Below are 20041 nucleotides of genomic sequence, written 5' to 3'. Positions count from 1 at the left end.
CCACTGCAGTGTCTCCAGGGATGTGATTGGTTGCTATGGACCATTGCAGTGTCTCCAGGGATGGGATTGGTTGCTATGGATCGTTGCAGTGTCTCGTGGGATAGGATTGGTTGCTATGGATCGTTGCAGTGTCTCGTGGGATAGGATTGGTTGCTATGGATCGTTGCAGTGTCTCCAGGGATGGGATTGGTTGCTATGGATCATTGCAACGTCTCCAGGGATGGAATTGGTTGCTATGGATCATTGCAGTGTCTCCAGGGATGGGAATGGTTGCTATGGATCATTGCAGTGTCTCCAAGGATGGAATTGGTTGCTATGGATCATTGCAATGTCTCCAGGGATGGGAATGGTTGCTATGGATCATTGCAATGTCTCCATGGATGGGATGGGTTGCTATGGATCATTGCCCTCTGTACACAGCTGTCCTCACCGCCTTATTAAACAAGCCCAACAATGCCCCCATCATCCAAGACACCATTATGCCGTTCTACTGGCACGGTGACACGTTCCTCTAAGCCTCTCATTCCCGGAGTTAAGGTGTTACCATGGCAACCCTCACCGCCCTCAGTACCGCCCGCCGCCATCTTGGCCAATAGGAAGTCTCGCGAGAGTCAGCTGCATGGGCTCAGCTGCGGGCGGGTGGGGAGTAACTTTGTTCTCAACTTGTAGGAGAGGAGAGCGGAGTGTGAACGGACGGGGAGAGGCCGCCGCTAGGATCCGGGCTCCGGTTCGCGGAAGGGAGGGAGCGGGGTGGATGGTGGGGCGAGGAGTGCGCTGGATTAATGTGTGGACGGTGAGAAGAGCGCAGCCTGCGGGAGGAGCGCCGACTGAGAAGAACCGAGGTACTGAGAGAGAGAGAGAGAGAGACTGAGAATGAGAATGTGTGAGGGGAGCCGAGCACCGCACACAATGCACGGCCCTACAATACAGTCCAACCACCGAGATACACCGACACCACTGCAATACACCACGGCTCCTTCATCATCACCACAATACTGGTACACTGCACCCCTGACACTGACACACTGCACCCCTGACTGGTACACTGCACCCCTGACTGGTACACTGCACCCCTGACTGACTGGCACACTGCACCCCTGACTGACTGGCACACTGCACCCCTGACACTGACACACTGCACCCCTGACTGGCACACTGCACCCCTGACTGACTGGCACACTGCACCCCTGACACTGACACACTGCACCCCTGACTGGTACACTGCACCCCTGACTGACTGGTACACTGCACCCCTGACTGACTGGTACACTGCACCCCTGACTGACTGGTACACTGCACCCCTGACTGACTGGCACACTGCACCCCTGACACTGACACACTGCACCCCTGACTGACTGGCACACTGCACCCCTGACACTGACACACTGCACCCCTGACTGACTGGTACACTGCACCCCTGACACTGACACACTGCACCCCTGACTGGCACACTGCACCCCTGACTGACTGGCACACTGCACCCCTGACTGGCACACTGCACCCCTGACTGACTGGTACACTGCACCCCTGACACTGACACACTGCACCCCTGACTGGCACACTGCACCCCTGACTGACTGGCACACTGCACCCCTGACTGACTGGCACACTGCACCCCTGACTGACTGGTACACTGCACCCCTGACACTGACACGCTGCACCCCTGACACTGACACACTGCACCACTGACACACTGCACCCCTGACTGACTGGCACACTGCACCCCTGACTGGCAGACTGCACCCCTGACTGACTGGTACACTGCACCCCGATGGACTGACGCACTGATTAGGTTGGCACACTGCACCCCTGGCAGACTGGCACACTGCACCCTTGATTGGCACTCTGCACTCCTGTTGCACTGACACACTGATTAGGTTGGCACACTGATTAGGTTGGCAGACTGCACCCCTGGCAGACTGGCGCACTGTACTCTTGATTGGCGCACTGTACTCTTGATTGGCGCACTGCACTCTTGATTGGCGCACTGCACTCTTGATTGGCGCACTGCACTCCTCCTGAGGGGCTGGTGCACTGATTAGGCTGGCGCACTGCACTGCTGACAGACTGGTACACTGATAAAGTTGGCACACTGCACTCCTGTTGGACTAGGACACTGCACTCGTCTTACGTTGGCACCCACCTTGATACTAATTTGTCATGCTGTAGTCTGTAGGCAGCACTGCTGTCACCCCCCATTGGGCGCACATGTGTTGTGTTCTACATGCACCGCCATGCCATTGACTCCCCCAGTGATCACATGGTACTGCTGCCATCCCCGGAGGAGGCTCCCCACCACTGCTTCTCTGACCTGTACATTGATAAGTGTCAGCCATCCAAGAATCAGAAGCTTGACCTTAGAACAAAGGACAAGTGATCCATAGTCTGCCCTGATTATATGAGGATGGACCTGCTTGTCATTCAAACGTTTCATTTCTGATAGATCATTACCAGCCCTGCCGGAGGTCAGTTCCACCATCCACCATTCTCCTGGTAACAATACTTTCTGCTCCCGCTGTCTATAAGGGCATGTCCCCGTCTTCAGAACGAAAAGCACTGCCCACCCGAACCACATTCACATCCTAATTTATTTAATCATGCCCCCTCCCATTGTATATAGTTCCTCCAGTCTCTCCTGATGTTTTATTTCTCAGATCTTGCCCCATTGTCTCTGGGCTATCACTGGTAAATGGCAGCTTATAGAACACCTAATGCTGGCACACAGTCCTTCCACCAGGCTGCCTTAGAAGAACCCCTAGCCGCAGACTAAGCTGGCATGGCAAACTTTGACAGTAGATTTACAATGCAGGCGATGCCACCTTCATTTCACATTGGGCGATGCACTGATTCTAATCTGAATTAACATGCAGCCTCTGTAACAAAACCCTGGACTTTTGCAGAGCAAGCTGAATTGGCATCCCCCCAATACACATAATGGACTGGCATTTAGCAATCCTTCATTGTCTGTGTGTCTGACACTGTACACAGCACATAAGGAGGCCCTTGCAGTGCATTAAGATATAGCATCCCCAAAGCAACCTGATCTGTGTGGTCTCAGAACACATTTTTTTTTTTTACATTGATGCCATTGTGTTGTGATAAACTAATTATTCCATACAGCAGTGTAACCCCTCCCCCCCTCCCCCTTTGCGTGTTTAAGGAATGTACTGCTTCATTGCACACAGCACTTGCTTGCATCACCCCTTAATCACATCTTATACTGGTCACAGTCCCCTCATATTAGCACCGTTTTCATGCGCATGCACCCGCTCATCGCACAGTGTACTGGCACACAGCCCTTTGATGCCACACACTGCAGTGACACATCGGTTTGCAGCACTGTGAACAGGACCCGACTTACTGCTACACTATCCTGTCATTGGAATGCTCTGGAGTGTCAGGTAGCAGATCACTTCTTCAATATTCATTGTTTGGTCAACAACACCCTTTCATCACCCACTTTACTAAACTGGCACTTTACAAGACTTGTGCCAAACCAGCACTAACCCAACAGTCATGGACTTCCACTCTTGTCTATCTGACTTTTCCCTAAGAGTTCTCTCCAGCCCTATACCTACACATTGCATCAACCGACAGCCCAGTAATCTTCTTCCCAGCTGTGTCCCAATAAACTGGCATTGTCTCCTACACTGATTTATTGCATTCTCCTCACTCTCAATACTCTTTCAGCACTTTCTTCAGAAGCCAAACTCCTTTTCCATATCCCCGGGCATATATGTATACAATGCAAGTAGTTCTCACATTCCCAGTCCTGGTGAACTTAAACGCCTTGAAAAGAAAAAAGAAAAAAAAAACAGCTGCCCCTAGCAAATGTTCATCTGGCAGAAATGTCTTGATTTCACATTACTGCTTTCAGTACAGGTTGGGTTTGCAGCCTTCTTGGATCATAGTTACTTTATTTCTGGAAAGGTAACAGATACAGGAAATGATAAGCAGGGGAGCTTCTTACATAATGATCAGCATTTTAGCTGATGTTCTTTTTTATGCTACTAGTAAGGCTACGTTCACACCTTTGCATCTTCCTGCGTTGTTTGTGTTTTTGATATGCTTCTTAATGCATGTTTTCATGCATTCTGTATTTTATTTAAATAAAATAAAGTAGAGGTTGATAGGGGCTTGTTGTCATGCATTTTTTGTGCACTATCGTTGAAGTCTGTGGGGCCAAAAACGTGCATCAATGCTTTAAAAAAAAAAAACACACTTGTAGAATTTTTCCCAATACATGGCAGTGCTGCACACAGGTATGGCCCCATTGTAAAGAATGGCAATCCTCTGGTCTTACATTAATACATGCTGGCCAACTAGTAAACGGAGACATAAGCTGGCCATAGATGGAGCGATTTTCTTTCCTGCAATCATGGGTTGCAGGAAAGAAAATCGCTTGATTCCTCCATCAACACTATTAGTGTTGATAAGGGCAATCCCTCCGGCGGAGCTATTGTGTTCTCCTGGCAGGGAAGACTTCACACACAGTGATAGCTGCTGCAATAATCGTATGTAAAATCGGACAGGCAGGTTGTACCCAAATTGATTGGCCAACTTGGGTACATTCAGCCTGCCCATACATGGTTCAAATCTTGGCTGGTCCCTGCAGAACCGGCTGAGATTCAAACTGTCTGTTGCCGGCTATACGGTAAGTTATTTGTCTAATGCAGCCTATTTGAGCCTGATAACACGATTGTACAGTCTGTGGGCACCTTGCAGGCACACCGTTGGGCTTCACTGGGCAGCTTTGCCTAAAGTCACCCCAGCGCGCAGGGGCAAGGCAATTTGTCTTGAGTCTTATGAGCTTAGTAACACCATGGGGTTGATTTACTAAAGGCAAATCCACTCTGCAGTACAAGTGCACTTGCTGTAGATCTGAGGGGAAGCTCTGCTGATTTTATCATCCAATCACGTGCAAGCTAAAATGCTGTGTATTTTCCTTGCATGTCCCCCTTAGATCTACAGGGACTGCACTTGCAAGTGCACTTGTAGTGCAAAGTGGATTTGCCTTTAGTAAATAACCCCCCATGTGCGTTTAAAAATAAATAAATAAAAAAAAGGACCATGCTCTACATTTTGTCATTGCTGCATGGTGATGCAGTGCATTTAAATGAATGGAATGTATTTTTGTGACATTTCAGCAAAGCTGGAAAAAAAAGAGAAGGTAAATAAATGGTGTACTGCATCATTACAATTCATTGGCACCGATCCATTCACAATGCCCACTAGTGGCCACACTCAAACACTGGTGTGAAGGAACCCTCAGATGGGAGCTGGCATTCAAAGCTAATCAATCACATGGGCAAATTCTATTGACAGGCTGGATTGTCACGCCAGTTTTTGTTGTGCCATGGATTCCTGCTAAGTGCATGTATGACTAACAATGGAGGAGATGTTGGTGTTCGCATTGTTTGGTCAGAAGATCATTTTGTGTTTAGACAATGGATGTTTAATGTGATTGACAACCAATGTCTGTGTGATATCCAACAATGGGTTTTACTGCAGCCTGAAATATTCACATTAAAGGGAACCTGTGACGATAGAAATCTGGAAACTTATAACTGATTTTGTTCTTCAAAGATAAAGGCTCCAGAACTGTAAACCTGATTCTTACTTCAGTACCTAACAAGTGACTGACCTGCTTGTAGGGCTAGAGTGCAGATTATTCCAACCTGACCCTTGTTCCTGGTCAGTGATTCACTCAGTAGGGAAACAAAGATCAAACTGTAAAAGTGAAGTTATGCTGAAATTGAGCCATCGATCGACTTGGGTACATTCAGCCTGCCCATAGATGGTTCGAATCTCGGCCAGTCCCTGCTGAACCGGCTGAGATTTGAACGGTCTATGGCCGGTTTTACAAACTGACTGTCCTCAGGCACTGTCCTTGGTGGCCTGGCTAATGGTTTATACTTCTTGTGTAGAGCAGGTGAGGGGGTGGTGGATTAGGCAGACTGCTAGCATCACTCATTTTGGTGAGAACAAAAGAGATTGGAATTGATTATTTAAACCATTTAATCCACCAAGTGCCTTAATCCTGCCATACACGCCTCAAATTTTGGATGATCCCTGCTGAATCGGTTGAAATTCAAGCCCTGGGTGGCCCAGTCAGTATCACCCAGCTCCGCCAACTTTGACTGAAAAATCAAAGGAGCCGGGTGAAAGATTGTCAACCGTACAGTGACATCAGCCAAACAGATACAGTCACTGTGTATTCAGGCAGACACTCTTACAATAGGTGCCAGGGGAGATTCCTCTGTTCATGCTGTTTAGTGTGGATGGGGGAATCTGTTAGATTTCTCTCGTTCAGGATTTCTGTCTCTTAACAAAGTAAATGGTACAAAAATATGATCAGGCAGTTTACCAGAACTTATGGTAATTCTTTGTTTTGTTCTTTGTGACATGTCCTTTTCTTCGTTTTTAACAAAATTTGTACATTTCGTAAAGTCTGTAAAGTATTTTTTATGCTTGCACTGATGATTGCTCTAAGATATTGCAGTTTTTGTGTTCATGCATCTACACTGCTGTCGTCCTTGGATCACATTGTTGTTTGTGGCTGTGCTTTGGATCTGGAGATGTTTTTCTCATGGAACGGAGTGTCATGGGTTTATTTTCAGTGAGTGGAGTGCTGAATTACTAAATATGGGGAAAACCAACGGCTCCCGCTGCTATCAATCTGCCCAGTGAGGAGAGAGCCAGAGCCACTGCTCACGTGCACATCCCTGGGTCAAGTATAGTCTCAGGTGTGTGTATATATAATGTATAGGGAAATCCTCTGCCACAGAAGGTGTTTTTTTTTTTCTCTCTTTTTTTACAGTAAGGCCCCTTTCATACAGGACGGACTCTGCTAGCTCAGGGGGGGACCGCTCCGTTGATCCCCTCTGAGCGGGCAGATTACAGGTCCGTCTCCACTCACTGTGCAGGGAGAGACCGGTCAGAGCCCCGCTGTTCTCTATGGGGAGATCGGATGAAAACAGACAGCCCGTCCATTTTCATCTGATACGCTGGATGGATTGCGAACCTATCGCCATCTGTCTGTTTTTTGAGTGGATCGTCTCCAGTCCACTGACATCCACTTGCCCATAGAAGTCAATAGGTGGCTCACTCTTATCTGCCTGAAAAACGGACAGGTGGATCCGAGCGGGCCGATCATGTGAAAGGGGCCTTGTGCATAGAATATATTAAGGTAAAAAAAAACCTTAAGACTTTAGAACCACTTTAATTCTCCTATTATAATTTAGTTGATTCTGTATGTTTAAAGCTGATCTGCACCTTTATTTGCCCCTTATATATAGTTAGTTTAGACTAAGCTGGCCCAAACAAACTATTTACTGCACTAACAGTTGCACTGTATGTAGCTGCAGCTACACAGAGTATACAGCACTGTGTTTCAGTAGTAGGAAGGGAACTTCTTACTCCTGGAGCAAAATAGGAAGACTGAGTGGCGCTCAGCTATTCACAGGACCCCTTGTATTCTGTGAATGGATACAAAGCTTCCTCTAATTGGCTGAGGTAGAGAGGCGGGAAGAAGACGACTTTCTTTGACTCCAATGCTTCCTGTGAATAGCTAAGCGCTGCTCAGTGCGACTTGATTTTGTTTCTGGGATGGGCCCTAAAGGGTGATCAATGATATCAAATCTTCATATAAAGAACTTAACAGTATATTAATTAGACTTAAAAATTATACAAAGTATCCTAGCATCTTCTGTACTTTAACTAGTTCATTTGTAAAGGTACTGAGTCTATATAGCAGGGTAAAGGTAATGTGCAAAGTGCTGGGATCTGATTTCAGTATTTTGTTGGGTTGCTATTTTCCATTAGACGTTTCATAATGCTTTCTGTCTTATTGATGGCATGTGTATCTTGCAGAATAGCTTGTTCTTTCCACGGGAAATACAGCTTATAGAACAAAGATGTGAGAATGTTGCATTATGTCATATTTGGGGCTCAGCATTTGCTGTTGCCAGCAGTTTAAACAGTGACTGTTGCCATGCTGTGACATGCTAGCACAAGACCTGGTGTATCTGAATACCGCACTGCCTGTCTACAGTGAAAGCCTCTATGGCGTTTGCTGCATCACCTGCTTTTCATATATTAAATTAGGAAGGCCACTTAGCTATGTTGCTGAAAGACTTCTTGGATACGGCTAGGAGAGCAGACTGGTTATATGTTGGTCACCTGATGTTGCTTATGTTCTGGAATGGTTTGATGCTTGGAGCCACTCTGTTGTGCTAATTTCAGCAAGCTCGTATTCTTTTGGGGTATGTTCTTTGCTCGTCATATCATGTACCATAAATAATACAGCTAGTACTTGTTCTGTGACACGTCCTTTATGCAGTTTTTTTTTTTTTTTTGGCTGTAATTATTTGGTTTTCTACGGCATGCTGGACTGTTAGGGCTTAGACACTTTTGCGCTGCAGTGTGTCACGGTAATGCACATTGCGTACGTTGGCATGTTGTGATGCCACGTTTGTGTGTTTAATGCAGATTTTCAGTCTGCAGCAATCTCTATTTTTATATTGAATTCCAAAGCATGTGTCAAAGGCAGTCTAAGGCTTAAATTTGCTCAGTTACATAGTCTGGTTGAAATAAGTTCAACCAATAAAAGGGGAAAAAATATACAATGAAATATACACATTCCTATACATACCTACAGCTAATTCAGAGGAAGGAAAAATCCCAGCAAAGCACGATCCAATTTGCTCCAGCAGGGGGTAAAAGGGGGTTCAGTGCTCACAACCTTTCCTCATAACTAAGATCCTCCAGACCCTTTATTAGCTTTAATAAAAAACTGTATCCACCCTCTAATGGTACAGATGGATAGCGGCGCTAATTTAAACAGTGGTAAAAAATTGCATCAAACCCCATCGCTCTCATGGGGGTTAACATGCAACCCAGATCTCCACTGCTACACACTGGCTTTTCTCCTCAAAATCGTAAATTCATGTATGAAATAAAAGAAATGCCCCAATGTTGTAGTACCGTTAAAAAAGATCAATTTATTCACACTAAAACAGCATCAAATGAACTCGCATTCAAATAAAAACTAGTAGGCAAAATCACTTCACAGCAGTTTGGAAAACAGCACGGCACACTGAACAGGATGCAAAATGAAATCGCAACACACGGCCACGGACCCAGGTAGTATGGAAGCTGGAGTACGTCTCACCCGCCTGCAGCAATCCGTCCCTCGGCCGATCCCCACTCCGTCACCCGTCACTCCTTCCTCTAATCCTTGTGTTAGATTGCCAGATAGCCACGCCCTGACATGTTTCGTCACCAGGACTTATTCATGGGGTTCACAGGTGGGTGAGACGTATTCCAGCTTCCATGCTCCCTGGGTCCGCCGTGGCCGTGTGTTGTGGTTTCGTTTGTGCCGTGCTGTTTTCCAAACTGCTGTGAAGTGATTTTGCCTACTAGTTTTTATTTGAATGTGAGTTCATTTGACGCTGTTTTAGTGTGAATAAATTGATCTTTTTTAATGGTACTACACCATTGGAGCATTTCTTATATTTCATACATGAATTTACGATTTTGAGGAGAAAAGCCAGTGTGTAGCAGTGGAGATCTGGGTCGCATGTTAACCCCCATGAGAGTGGGTTGAGGCTCTGTATCACCAAACACGAGAGTGGGAGGCCTTAAAAGCTGGTGAGTTTGAACTTCAGAAGGGAGTGGAATCACGTCACTGAGGTGTGGTGAAATTTGCGGATCACAGCGGAACGGTTTTGAGGACACCTGCACTTTTTTGGATTTGTGTATCCCGTCACACATTACCATCACTGTTTTTGTGGACTATTTTTGAATTTCTCATCATTTTTTACCTTGGAATTTATTTGTAGTTTTCACATATTTTTTCAAATTTGATTATATGTTGCAGCTATCATTCATTTCTACTGTCACGTGGTGCATAGTTGTACTATTGGGGGTTTTATTCATTTGTGTACACTAGAGTGTTACATTCATTTAGATCACTAATTTATGTGCTATAAGAGTGATTGCCAATTTATCATCTATCACCTTTGAGATTCAGCACACCCCCAACTCACTCCATGGTAGTAAGAGCGGTGGGGTTTGATCCAATTTTTTACCACTGTTTAAATTAGCGCCGCTATCCATCTGCACCATTAGGCCCCTTTCACACTGGGGCAGTTTGCAGGTGTTATTGCGCTAAAAATACCGCCTGCAAACCGCCCCTAAACAGCCTCCGCTGTTTGTTCAGTGTGAAAGCCCGAGGGCTTTCACACTGAAGCGGTGCGCTGGCAGGACGGTAAAAAAAAGTCCTGCGAGCCGCATCTTTGGAGCGGTGAAGGAGCGGTGTATTCACCGCTCCTTCACCGCTCCTGCCCATTGAAATCAATGGGACAGCGCAGCTATACCGCGGCTATAGCCGCGCTGTACGAGTGGTTTTAACCCTTTTTCGCCCGCCAGCGGGGGGTTAAAACCGCACCACTAGCGGCCGAATACCGTGGTAAAACAGCGCTAAAAATAGCGCTGTTTTACCGCCGACGCCCCCTACCGCCCCAGTGTTAAAGGGGCCTTAGAGGGTGGATTCAGTTTTTTTATATATCTTTATATTTAAGTGGCAGCTTTGTTTGTGTTCTCTATTGTATCCAGCGCAGAGGTGGTAGTGCAGGTTTGGGCGGACTCTCCTGGTTACCTTTCAGTTTACATTCCTTTATTGGCTTTGTTGCCCTTCTTTGTACTCGCTCCATTTCCAGTACATCCTTCCTGAGGACTGGTGCTCAGAACTGGACAGCGTACTCCAGGTGCTGCCGGACCAGAGCCTTGTAGAGTGGGAGAATTATCGTTTTATCTCTGGAGTCGATCCCCTTTTTAATGCATGCCAATATTCTGTTTGTTTTGTTAGCAGCAGCTTGGCATTGCATGCCATTGCTGAGCCTATCATCTACTAGGACCCCCAGGTCCTTTTGCATCCTAGATTCCCCCAGAGGTTCTCCCCCCAGTGTATAGATTGCATTCATATTTTTGCCACCCAAATGCATTATTTTACATTTTTCTACATTGAATCTCATTTGCCATGTAGTCGCCCACCCCATTAATTTGTTCAGGCCTTTTTGTAAGGTTTCCACATCCTGCGGAGAAGTTATTGCCCTGCTTAGCATCGTCTGCAAATACAGAGATTGAACTGTTTATCCCATCCTCCAGATCGTTTATGAACAAATTAAATAGGATTGGTCCCAGCACAGAACCCTGGGGAACCCCACTACCCACCCCTGACCATTCTGAATATTCCTCATTTATCACCACCCTCTGAACTCGCCCTTGTAGCCAGTTTTCAATCCATGTACTCACCCTATGGTCCATGCCAACGGACCTTATTTTGTACAGTAAACGTTTATCTGCATCCAATCAGGTGCAGTCAGGTTTACAGTTTTTATTCTTGGTGCAATAGATCCAATAGAAGGTTTGTTTATCTGTTCTGTACAATGTGGATGAGGAATCGTTTTTTTCTTTTTTTTTTTTTCGTGCAGCCTGACATTTCCTGACTTTAGAGCCCTTGCACACTGGGGTGGTTTGCAGGCGCTATTGCGCTAATAATAGCGCCTGCAAACCGCCCTGAAAGTGCCGCTACTTTCATTCCAGTGTGCAAGCCCCGAGGGCTTGCACACTGGAGCGATGCGCTGGCAGGACGGTAAAAAAAAGTCCTGCTAGCAGCATCTTCGGAGCGGTGAAGGAGCGGTGTGTATACTGCTCCTTTACCGCTCCTGCCCATTGAAATCAATGGGACGGCGCGGCTATACCGCCGGCAAAGCGCCTCTGCAGAGGCGCTTTGCGGTGGTATTCAACCCTTTCTCGGCCGCTAGCGGGGGGTAAAACCGCCCCGCTAGCGGCCGCATACCGACGGTAAAACGCCGCTAATAATAGTGGCGTTTTACCGCCGACGCCGCCCCCCGCCCCAGTGTGCAAGGGCTCTTAGTGATAAGCAGCCAACAGGGCTGGCATGAGATACCTTGGGTACTATAAAGTATAAACACTGTTTTAAACATATTAAACATAGCACGGAAAGTGATGACCAGCTCTTTCTTTTATATAGGCCATTACTACAGGTTTTGTGACTGAAACAGGAGCCATAAATGGAGGAAGGGTGGATGATTGAAAGGTTCACATCTCCATTTATAGATCACTTTTCATTCATAAATGTTATTTTATGATTTCTATGAATGAAGGTGGGGGTGGAGAGGGCTCTCTTGATAGCCTCTGACAGCTCCTCCGTTCTGTTAACCCCTTCCACACAGATTACAGCCAGGGGGATGAGGTTGAGGCATTGGATGACGGAAGATTTCTACTGTACTTGAATACAGAAGCACCAGGGACACATCACCTTGATGGTAAGTAATGTCCAATGTATGCCAGGCCAAAAACCTTTTATTGTAGTCTTTATATAGAGTGGAGAAGGATTACAATTTCTGTTGTGTTTTTTCACTGTTGTCCAGGGCTCCATTGCAGAGCTTTACCCTCACTTTTGCTGACCACTGTTTCATCAAACAGGAAGTGAGGGAAAAATATTCCAGCCTGGGTGGAAGTGATCAGGCGGCTATAAAGCCATCCAAATCACTTCTACTACAAAGCCAACAATGGACTGAACACACAAACAGATTCCCTTCAGCAATAGCAGCCAGGAGTCAATTTACAGGGCTCTGCTACCACAAATGTGGTACTTACATCAGTGGCAGCAAAAGGGCTAAAAGCTAAAATGCCAAGTATATTTCAATGCCAGAAGAACATGGAGTTTAATTGGAGTTTAACTATACATGTTAGTTTTGTAAGTTTACTGTTTTCTATTATTATTATTGTTATAGTGATCTATAGATGTAATAAAGTTCACTGTTTCAGTGCAGACTATGCACAAGCTTTGTGGCTTTACAGCCTTCCATTTGCTTGTTGCTAGTGATGGATTTTGCATTGTTCTAGCAGTTGGGTCAGGAAGCTGTTGCCACACCTTATTAAACAGACAGATGTGCATTGAGAATGTGGTTTATAAGACAGGTTATCAAACTCTTTGAGGAATCTGGAGCCAGTTAGCACAATCTTGAAGCTAAAGGAGAATCCCTGGAATTCATAGCGTTTTGTAGCTACTCCTTTAATTAAATCTGTCTCAGGGTGATGTGACAAATGGCAGAACTTGCGACAGATTAATGTATGTGTCCAATAAAGTATATATGAATCTGTTGCATCTCTCCTTTGAAGTGGTGGAGTTTTACAGACCGAGAAGATATTTGGAGGAGTTGAGAGAGTAATCGAAATGCATCAAATGTCAGTCCCAGAGAAACATAAAAGTATACCTAAAGGCAAAACTTTTTATTTTTATTTTGGATAGAGTGGAGTGAGATTAGAACACTTTTCAGTTTGTGTCCACGTTGGGGGGGATTAACCCTCCTCTATTTGTCATGTTTACTATTATCATTGAAAATTATAGTAAAAGAAAACTCCAAATTTTGGGTTGTGCCCGGAAAAGTAAAAGAGGGGAAATCTTCTAATGGGGGCACTAGTTCTAGTGACCTGGGGGTCCCCAAGGAATTCCTTTTAATTTGTGGGGATTTCCTCTCACTTCCTGTTTGACTATGGGACAGGAAATTAAGGAAAATCTTCGCAATGGGACACAGATGTCGAAAAAAAAATCTGACAGGGGTTATAACCCTCCCTTGCTCTATCCAAAATGAAATACAAAAAAAGAAAATGTTTTGTTTATATTTATACTTTAAGCTGGTTATAGATGGATAGAAGTTCGAACAAAATTTTTTAGGAGAAATCTTGGGAAAATTTTTGTGAAAATTCTCTGAACATTCAAATGTCATCCAAAAAGATTTTGTTTTCTTTTTGGGTCCAAGCACACTGGATTGAAAAAAACGCTGGTTCTACAGGAGTTTTGTGTTTTACGTCTCCTGCCTGTAGAAGAAGCTCAATGTTATCCTATGTGTCCTTGCACATTGGGGAGTTTAGAGAGAGGCAGAAAAACAAACCTTCACAAGTGCATTTTTGAAAGGAGAAAAAGGGGGAAATGTTTTGAAAAAGAAAAAAACGCTTAGAAAAACAAATGCCTATAAACTTTCCTAAAGTCTATAGACTTTCCTAAAGTCTTTTGCAATGAACATTTTTTATGCTACCTTTTCTGTCCGAGGTTTTGGAATTTTTTTTATGCTTCTGTGTGCATGGACCCTTAGGCTGGGTTCACACTAGTGCGAATTGGATGCGGGTTTCCCCCACATCCAATTTGCACAGCAGGAGATCGTGACCGGCTCTCTATGGAGCGGGTTCGCATATCTCCTCAGCGGCTCCGGTGCAATTTGCACAGGAGCCCTGTGTGTCTTTTTGTCCATTTCAGGTCAAAATTCAGCCAAAAATTTGGGCTGAAATCGGACCTGAAACGGTGAACAAGGATGCACTGCACCCCTGCTGTGAGCCGCTGCGTGCTCATATGTGAACCCAGCCTTAATGTTTGACTTTGGAATGAATGGACTTTGCTGAATATAAACCACATACAGTGTTTGAGAATTTGTTTGAGAAAAATTTTCCTTCTCTCTTCTTCAAATTTTCTTCTCAGTGTGGTCAAAAAGAGACAAAGATTTGACCCGCTGATTAGAAAAACAAACTTTTTTAGAGCCTTCTTTTCCTAAGAATTTACATTCTAAATTCTACCCATCTATGACCAGCTTTAGACAAATTTTGCTGCAGAATCGTTTTAAACTCCATAGTTACATTATGGACACAATCAACAATTTACTCAAACCTGGAAGAAGTTTTATTTACCTCTACTTTCCATATAAGCAGATGTGGTATTTCTTTATGAATTAGTTGCAACTATAGCACGTTATAGATTTTGAGGCGAGTCCCACTAAATTCATGAAATTTGGTCATCTTGGCCGGCATCCTGAGATTCAGCCGTTCTACCCTAAAACTCCTTCCTTTTGATGGGTATGCTTACTAATGCTCTGTGATGTCAGAAACCCCCTTTTCAGGTTTCTCTCTGCCCTCCCTATGGTTATTTATCTGATCCTAATTCAACACATTTTCTTATGCACAGTTGCTTGTTTTCAGTTCATACTAAAGGTTGAGGTTATTTGAATATGACATATATAAGAACCCTTCCCGACCTTTATTTAATGCCCCTTGACCAATACGTGTTTATGTAAGCAGTCAGACCTGTAATTTAGCAGTCTGAATTTTAGGTTGGGAGGTGTCCAAAACTTGTTAGAAGTGATTCATACTGATAGCAGAGGAATGAATCGGCAGACAGAAATTACACTTAGTGCTCTAGATTGAGACAAGAACACACTCTAGAGTGGGGTCGGCAAGTCGTCAATCCCGATCTACCAGTTGACCGCAGGCAGCCGACAGGTAGATTGGGAACACAGCCCTGCATTGTTGATCCTTCCCCCCTCAGCCTCCGCTGCCCCCCCTCACTGCAGAGAGAAACATATCACAGTACTGGATGGAGGGCGGGAGCTGCCAGAGTTAACTGTTCACATTAATCAGTAGGTGATTGATTGGTTGCTAGGAAGCTGGGTGGTCCTAGCAACCAATCACCAGCTTGTTCAAGTGAAAAGTTAACTCCTGCTCCCATCCACCCAGTACTGTGGCACCTCTCACTCTTCGCTCTGCTACACTGTGTGCATGGAGGGGGGGGGGGGCAGAGGAAACTACAGTGCGTGGGGATGTGAATGGGACAGATGACACTGGTTTGGGGGGGGGGGGGGAGGACACTACAGGGAGGGATGATGTGAAGGGGGACAGAGGGCACAGGACACTACAGTGGGTGGGGGGAGAATGTTATGTGGAGGGGACAGATTGGAAGAAGACACTCCAGTTTGGGGGGAGTGATGGGGTGTTGTGAAGGGGGACAGAGGACACTGCTTTGGGCGGGCACAGGACACTGCTATATGGGGAGGGGCAGGCAGGGAAAACTACAGTGGGGGGGTGATGTGAAAGAGGGGGCATAGGACACTGTTATGGGGGAGCAGCGGACACTACAGTAGTGGTTATGTGAAGGGGGCAGGAAAGAAACACAATTCCCCCATCAACACAGACAGTGCTGACAGGGGAATCCCTCCTGCTGAGCCATTGTCTGCTCCCGGCGGGGGAAGCTGTCTCCGCCAGGAGAAGACAGTGATTATCGCCAGCAGCTGCTGTAAGAGAATCCGGCAGGCTGGCTGATTGATCGATCAACTTGGTGCATTCAGCATGCCCAATAACGGGTCGAATCCCGTCCGGTTCCCGTTGAACCAGCCAAGATTCAAACAGTGTATGGCCGGCCTCTTGCTGGTTCTAATGCCGCGTACACACGAGCGGACTTTCTATCCTACTTGGTCCGGCACACTTTCCGACGGACTTTGTCCGCCAGGTGCGCCGGACTTTAAAACGAACGGACTTGCCCACACACGCCGGGATTTTCCGGCGGGCTAAGTCCGCCCGTCTTTCCGACGGACTTTCGCCGGAGTTCCGGCGGACTTTCAGAATGAACGGACTTGCCCACACACGGACAAGTCCGTTCATTTTGAACGTGACTCAGGTGCGACGGGACTAGAAAAGGATGTCAATCTTGCCGCTTTTATCGGCTAGATTGACACCTTGCGAGCCCCGTCGCGGGGCATACCAGGCCCTTAGGTCTGGTATGGATTATAAAGGGGAACCCCGCTACGCCGAAAAAACGGCGTGGGGTCCCCCCTAAAATCCATACCAGACCCCGATCCGAGCACGCAGCCTGGCCGGTCAGGAAAGGGGGTGGGGACGAGCGAGCGCCCCCCCCCTCCTGAACCGTACCAGGCCGCATGCCCTCAACATGGGGGGTGGGTGCTTTGGGGGAGGGGGGCGCCCTGCGCCCCCCCCCCCCAAAGCACCTTGTCCCCATGTTGATGAGGACAAGGGCCTCTTCCCGACAACCCTGGCCGTTGGTTGTCGGGGTCTGCGGGCGGGGGCTTATCGGAATCTGGGAGCCCCCTTTAATAAGGGGGCCCCCAGATCCCGGCCCCCCACCCTATGTAAATGAGTATGGGGTACATGGTACCCCTACCCATTTACCTAGGAAAAAAGTGTAAGTAATAAAACACACCACACAGGTTTTTAAAATATTTTATTAAACAGCTCCGGGGGGGGGGGTCTTCTTCCGGCTTCGGGGGTCCCTCCGCTTCATCTTCTCCCGGCGTCCGGTTGGTTCTTCTCCGCTCTCCGGCCTCTTCTCCCGGTGTCGCAGGTCTTCGGCCGGCCCCTCCGCTCTCTTCATGTAGCTCTATTGCGAGCGGAGGTCCGGACTTCTGGGCTTCTTGGCTTCTTGGCTTCTCTTCTCTTCTCTTCCCCCAGATGTTGACACGACGCTCTCTCCGGCTGGACTGGTCTCTGAGGGCTGCGTTGTGACTTATATAGGCGGAGACCCCGCCCCCATATGATGTCACAGTCCCTGGGCATGCTGGGACTGTGACGTTTTAGGGGGCGTGGTCGGGGGGCGTGGTCGACCACGCCCCCTAAAACGTCACAGTCCCAGCATGCCCAGGGACTGTGACATCATATGGGGGCGGGGTCTCCGCCTATATAAGTCACAACGCAGCCCTCAGAAACCAGTCCAGCCGGAGAGAGCGTCGTGTCAACATCTGGGGGAAGAGAAGAGAAGCCAAGCCAAGCCAAGAAGCCAAGAAGCCAAGAAGCCCAGAAGTCCGGACCTCCGCTCGCAATAGAGCTACATGAAGAGAGCGGAGGGGCCGGCCGAAGACCTGCGACACCGGGAGAAGAGGCCGGAGAGCGGAGAAGAACCAACCGGACGCCGGGAGAAGATGAAGCGGAGGGACCCCCGAAGCCGGAAGAAGACCCCCGAAGCCGGAGGAAGATCCCCCCCCGGAGCTGTTTAATAAAATATTTTAAAAACCTGTGTAGTGTGTTTTATTACTTACACTTTTTTCCTAGGTAAATGGGTAGGGGTACCATGTACCCCATACTCATTTACATAGGGTGGGGGGCCGGGATCTGGGGGCCCCCTTATTAAAGGGGGCTCCCAGATTCCGATAAGCCCCCGCCCGCAGACCCCGACAACCAACGGCCAGGGTTGTCGGGAAGAGGCCCTTGTCCTCATCAACATGGGGACAAGGTGCTTTGGGGGGGGGGGGGGCGCAGGGCGCCCCCCTCCCCCAAAGCACCCACCCCCCATGTTGAGGGCATGCGGCCTGGTACGGTTCAGGAGGGGGGGGGGCGCTCGCTCGTCCCCACCCCCTTTCCTGACCGGCCAGGCTGCGTGCTCGGATCGGGGTCTGGTATGGATTTTAGGGGGACCCCACGCCGTTTTTTCGGCGTAGCGGGGTTCCCCTTTATAATCCATACCAGACCTAAGGGCCTGGTATGCCCCGCGCTCGCCGCAATAGGAAGATTTGTTTTTCCTATTGCAGCGAGCGCGAGATGCAATACCATCCCCTCGTGTCGTATTTGGTCTGTCGGACCAGCCTACACACGAGCGGGCTTTCCGTCGGACCAGCACACACACGAGCGGACTTTCCGCCCGAAACTGAGTCCGACGGAAAGATTTCAAACATGTTTGAAATCTAGGTCCGGCGGGCTTTTGGGAAGAAGTCCGCCGGAAAAGTCCGCCGCCGCCCACACACGGGCGGATTGTCCGGCACACTCTGGTCCGCCGGACCAAGTATGCCGGAAAGTCCGACCGTGTGTACGCGGCATTACACTGAGAGGAGCATCCAACTTTTTTTTTTTTTTTTTTTTTTTTTTAATTATTTAGGAAGGAAGCCATTGATGCAGGTGTGAGCTCGCTAAGCGATCCCATCATTAGTCTGACAAAACCCTGATATTTTGCAATATCCCTCATTGGTTTGTTAATTGTAACATACATTTTCTGCTTGCTTAGTGCTTTCTTGACAATATTAGTGGAAGATTTATGAGAATATTAAAGGAAAAGAAGAAAAAGACTGTGGTGTAGTTGCAATAGGTGTGGGAAAGTTATTCTTGTGTAGTATACTGGCTAGTTCAGACTGTAGAGTTATTAAATGGTAATAATTTAGGTAAACCTAACTATTTACAACAAAGCTCTAAGTAGCTACAAGCCTCAAGGTCTACATGTCAAGTTTGACTTTTTAAATTGTGCTATTTATAATTCTGCAACCAAACCACAAGAAAGTCGGATGCCTTCAGCCAGGGAAGGGATTCTTTTGTTGTATTAGGCTACAAGCCAGTGTGGCAAGTGCATTGCATCTGAACGGATTCCGTGGCCTACAGCTATGTAGTGTTTTTTATTATGTACACATAACCTCAGGGATAAAACATGTCAGTAATACAGTGCATGTAATTATAGTAAAAACACAAAGTTGTAATAGTGATAACACCCCCTCCTAACACACGCACAGACACACACACTTTAATTATTATTTTTTTTTATCTATTGTATACATTTGTGCAGAATAACTTGATTATACTGCTCATAAGTCATCTCATTGGAGAGCAAGTTACAGGGGCAGATCAGGCTGCAGATGTTTTGCATTGCCTGTGACCAATCTGTAGCATAGTTAGCTGTTCTTTAAAATGACATTATTTGATAGATATGGGAAATGATGATCAAAGTGATCATACAGGAATCGTGACATCAAAATTGGTATTTGATGCTGCTGGCCCGCACATGGACTCCTTAAATATAAATTTTCAGACAGCAATCTTCTGCTGATAATTCTCACGTTTATGGACATCTTGACTATTGGAAGTAAAGACTGCTCAGTGACACTAGCAGTGGTCTGAAGAAATGGGCAATGTACTAAAAAAATGAAAACAAAAATGTGTTGCGTTTTTTTGTAAACTCTTTATTTAAAAGTATCCTGAACCTGAATACAATTAGTGCATTGAACAGAAACCAATTGCAATACAAGTCATTTATAGCTCAGAGCATTAGATTATAATGCATTCGAAATAGAACCATGTTTTGGAATAAACATTGTGTTTGTTATGAGAGGAAAGAACCATCTCATTCAGTTCTTCAACTTTGGCGGATCCTTCCATTTCATTGGGATGCACGATTTGGCAGCATTAATGTGGTGAT

General features: G+C 46.7%; 1 protein-coding gene across 5 annotated transcripts in view; it reads left to right on the top strand.

Annotated features, from left to right (window-relative positions):
* The first annotated feature begins 619 nt into the window (after nt 1-619).
* The window catches only part of SIPA1L1 (signal induced proliferation associated 1 like 1), a 522698-nt gene continuing 503276 nt past the window's right edge, over nt 620-20041 (top strand). For 4 of the 5 annotated variants that reach the window (XM_073608616.1, XM_073608618.1, XM_073608615.1 and 1 more), the window contains exon 1: nt 621-842. The gene's annotated coding sequence lies outside the window, so the exon portion shown is untranslated. Of the gene's footprint in view, nt 843-20041 lie in introns of all 5 variants that reach the window. The other variant, XM_073608614.1, reaches the window with a different exon arrangement.

This window comes from Aquarana catesbeiana, linkage group LG13, assembly GCF_042186555.1.
Source record: "Aquarana catesbeiana isolate 2022-GZ linkage group LG13, ASM4218655v1, whole genome shotgun sequence".
NCBI lineage: Eukaryota > Metazoa > Chordata > Amphibia > Anura > Ranidae > Aquarana > Aquarana catesbeiana.
This window is presented reverse-complemented; position numbering and strand designations above follow the sequence as displayed.